Here is a 4,691-nt window from a genome sequence, read left to right as displayed (position 1 = left end):
TGTGGGTGCCTGGGCCTTTGACCAGCAGGTGAGAGCAAGGAAGAGGACCAGTCCTGAGGGCAGAGGTTCACTGAAGTCTGTGAGCCCCGGTGCCCTGATGGGATTCATTCCCAGTGGGGACATGGGTGGGGCCTGCAGTGGTTCTGTCTTCCACCCGAGCCCCTATAATGAAGCCATGGCAGCACTGGGCTCAGAAGTCTCCTGGTGGTGTTTCAAAATGTCATAGTTTTACAAAGGAAGAGGAGAATGAAGCCCCTGATGGCCACTCCTTTATGGCTCTGAGTTCCTTCTATCAGGACCGCAGTCACCTGCACGTAGTCTGCTGTGAGGCACCTGCTTCCGCCTGGCCTTTGCCTCCCTGCGATGATTCCAGTGACATTTCCAGCCGGGACTCCTCTCCCAGGTCAGACGCCTCTGTCCAGCCACTGCACCCCCATCTCACCTTGGGGGCTAACAGGCCCCTCAGAGGACTGGGGTCCTGCAGCTCCCCACATCCAGGAGCAGCCCCACCTTCCCTGGTTGCTGAGCCCAGGCACCGGGTGTAACCGAGCAGGACCCTACGGGGCCTTCCCAGGACAGACCCTTCCCCCATATCCTCTGCTGTAGCTCCTCTCTGAAGTACCTGGATGACAGTATCTGCTGCACGCTTCCCGAGTTGCTTTACAGATGCTAAAACCACCACCAAGTGGAAGAAATTAACTTTTTGATGACCATGAACACAGCCCCAGAGCTTCTGGTGCCTAAGAATTTACAATGTTAACCACCTGCTACCTCACCATCAACCAGAGAATTGTGCATCAGCTGACCACATTCCCTGTGGCCCTCCTTCTTCACCTGGCCTTTAAAATTGCTTTGCTGAAATCCAGGGAGTTCAGGGATTTTAGAGCACAATCCACCTGTCCTCCTTGTCTTGGCACTTTGGTTAGGTAACACTGGGTCCTCCCAGGCTCCCACGCTCCTTGTTCCCCAGTGACTGTCAGGTCCTCCTGCAGAGTCTGTGGCCAGTCCCCACACTAATTCCCCTCTACACCCACAGCCCTGGCCCAAGCCTGATCTTGTGCTTGGTTCCTCCATCAGGCCCTGACAAAGCTCCCTGCCCCATGATGCATTTCGCATCCCACCCGAATGTGGTCTTTCTGAAGCATAAAAGAGACGGTGACTCTCTCCCACCTGTAATCCTCCAAATGTTTCCCCACTTTCACTAGGGTATCTGCTGGGAGAGACATCTGCCAAGGCCCTGAGAGTCCACGACATCCCCACTAGGCTGCTGGCTCCTGGGTTCCCTTCCTCAGCAGGCTGGGAGACACGGCAGGAAACCCCAGAACTGCTCACCTCAGGACGGGGAAGGCACTGCCATGGCCTCATCAAAGAGAGAAGAGAAGGGGTCCCCAGCTGGGACACAAACTCTGCATGAGTGGCCTCTCCTTGAGCCATTACATCACCTCGTGTGATTTGAGGGAAGGAAGGACTGAGGCACACTTGCTTCCTAAGGAGGGTGGTATAGGTTCAGTCGTGTCCCCCCAAATTCACATGCTGAATCCCTAACCCCCAGGACCCCAGGATGTGGCTGTATTTGGAGATGGGGTTTTTAAAGAGGTGATCAAGGTAAAAATGAGGTCAGTAGGGTGGATCCTAATCCAATAGGATTGATGTCCTACAAGAAGAGATTAGGACACAGATAGGCACAGGGGGAGACCATGTGAGGACCTGGGGAGAAGATGGCTGTCTAAGCACCAAGGAGAGAGGCCTCAGGAGAAGCCAGTGTGCACACACCTTGATCTCCGACAGCATCCAGGACTGGGAGATAGGTCTGTTATTCAAGCTGCCCAGTCTGTGCTATTTGTTATGGCGATCCTGAGCAGACTCACACGCAGCGTAACTCAGGGCTCAGACTGGACAAAGCCCACTCTCCATCCCACTGTACGTGAGTTACAGGAACCCCAGGAACTGAGGAGGGTGTCCCTGACGGGAGGCACAAGATAGAAGATGCTAGGCATTAACATGACTGCATTCATGTTAAACGTGCCTGAACTACATTCACACAAGATGGTTTTGTCCTGTATGTACATCGGCACCTTCAGTCTGAACTGCAGATCTTTGGCTTCACCAGCTCCACTGAGAGCATTAGCTTCACCTGCTGTGGACCATCTCCTATAGGACTTCCAGAACCACAAAACATCGAAGCTTCATAGGACGCAGAGCCTGTGCGCTACCGTCCAGGTGACCCTCACAGCAGGGCCGCACAGCTGCCCATCAGAACCCATTTCCCTTTTTCCTGTTCACGGCTACCCTCCACCTCCCAGCCTTCCCACCCCTTCCAGCTGGGGCGTAGTGTCTCATGTTACCGAGGGTAAGGGGTGGAGGTGGTGAGGGGCTTGGCCAGCCTGCATCCTAGGACGGAGGGCATGATGCCCACGTGGCCACCCCACCCTGCTGGTTAGAGCCCTCACCTGGAAGCACGGAGGAGAAACAAGGGGGACAGAGCCTGTGCCCCGACACCCACCTGCCCTGGACTCTCACAAGAAGGGAAGAGAGACATCTTGAGCTTCAACCCATTTTTGGGAGACACATTTTTCCCGCAACAAACCTTTGCCTTAAAAGCCAAGGTGCTTTACAAACCCCTTCCCAGCTGTCATGGAGAGTAAGGCTTAATCTCATCACACTTCTCAAACCCCAGCTCATGCTGGGACCACCACTCAGGTGACGGTGCTTCAGAGCAGCCCCTTTAAAAGATCCCTGGAGTTCAGCTCTCCCAGCCCTGCCTTCAGTTTAAGGGAGAAGTTTCCGTGACAACCTTGACAAACCTGCTCAGTTTCCCTGACATCCAAGCTTCACAGTCTCCCAAACTCTAATCCTTCAAACATTCCTATGCTAGGTTTGATGAGCCTGAAGTGACAGTGCTGTCATCATGTGCCAGAAAGTGATTCCTCCAAGTCCGTAGTTATTGGCTACCACATGCTGTTGATGATGAAATCCCTGAAGAGCCAGCTTTGCAAGGTAACCCCTTCTGGACTCAGCACTGGGTCCCTTTCCGCAGACAGAGTGGAGTGGCTGTTTCCACGGGCCCCATGGTAGAAGAGCTCACCTAATGAAGCCAGGGCTTCATCCTTTCCAGGTGATTCCAGGGTCTTCATTCTGCCCAGACCCCTGGCCACATGGCTGCTATCTGTGCCAGTCTATACGGGGCCTTGGTAATCTCCTAAAATGAGGTTTTTTGTTTGTTTGAGGTACGCGGGCCTCTTACTGCTGTAGTCTCTCCCATTGCCGAGCACAGGCTCCAGACGCGCAGGCTCAGTGGCCATGGGTCACGGGCCCAGCCGCTCTGCGGCATGTGGGATCTTCCTGGACTGGGGCACAAACCCACATCCCCTGCATCGGCAGGCGGACTCTCAACCACTGCGCCACCAGGGAAGCCCCAAATGAGGCTTATTTTATACACAGGTAATGGGTTGAATCCTGGCCCCAAAAGATGTGTCCCTCCAGAACACATGAACAGGACCATATCTGGGAAAACCGTCTTTTTATATGTAGTTAAGGATCTCAAGGTGAGTTCATCTTGGGTTAGGGTGGCAGTCAATCCAATTGAGAGAGTCCTTATGAGAGACACAAGAGGAGAAACACAGACATAGAGGAGAAGCCACGTGAAGATGAAAGCAGAGATGGGAGCCATGCAGCCACAAACCTGGGGACACCTGGAGTCCCCAGAAACTGGAAAAGGCAGGAAGAACCCTATCCTGGAGCCTCTGGAGAGACCTAAGTCCTGCAACAGCTTGATATCAGATGTCTGGTCTCCAGGACTGGAGGAGGATGAATTCCTGTTGTTTTAAACCATACAGCTTGTGGTCATTTGTTACAGAAGCCAAAGAATGGTCACACAGACCCTGCTCTATAGGATCCTGGAAGTGTGGGTCTCACTAAAGGCTGACAGAGGCTGGATTGCAGAACCTGTAGAGTCAGCATTGGGCTCCAGAAATCCTAAAGCAGTGGTTGGACACCAGAATGTTGAGGGGTCAGTTGGAAGCCCAACCCTAAGGGTGCCGGCTGCACACGGCCTCCCCAGGTTTTTACGCCTGTACCTGTTGGGGATTAGTATTTCCATCCTGATTCAGGACCTCTGATGTCACCGTTCACGTTGCTAATTAAGAACCCACTAGTTAGACAGATGAAAACCCTATCAGGACACTTGCTCCAGTGGTAAACAATTCTGAAGTTGGTCAGAGGTGGGGAATCGTCTCCCAGGCAGCCAGCAGCCCCCACGCAAGGAGCATCCTCATTGCAAATCTGGGCGACCGTGCCGAGGCGCCTGTGAGTAAACGTGAGCTGAGCCCCAGGCCAGCTGCTGCTGAACTGTTCCCACCCTTCCCAGGTAAAACACCTGAATATGTACAAGGACTTGAAAGCCTAGAGGAAGGGCCATGGAGCCACACGAGCGACAGCATGCCAGCCGACTTGGTGCCTGCAGGCCAGCCAGGATGGTCCTGGCCCCGGGCGCTCTTCTGGAAGCTTTCCATTTCCCTGCCTGAGATACCCCTCCTGTCTTGGTCCCCACTGCTTTTTTCCTTCCTCACCTCTGCCCAGGGAGAAATTCCAGCGGCAGGTATGGGTGACACATTGTCTTCTTTAGCAGGTGGCAACCTGGAAACTGCTGCAGAAAGTCCAGCAGAGCCCCACTCACACTGGGCCACCCACAA

This window comes from Neophocaena asiaeorientalis, unplaced genomic scaffold (genome assembly GCF_003031525.2).
Source record: "Neophocaena asiaeorientalis asiaeorientalis breed wild unplaced genomic scaffold, Neophocaena_asiaeorientalis_V1.1 scaffold796, whole genome shotgun sequence".
NCBI classification, from domain to species: domain Eukaryota; kingdom Metazoa; phylum Chordata; class Mammalia; order Artiodactyla; family Phocoenidae; genus Neophocaena; species Neophocaena asiaeorientalis.
This window is presented reverse-complemented; position numbering follows the sequence as displayed.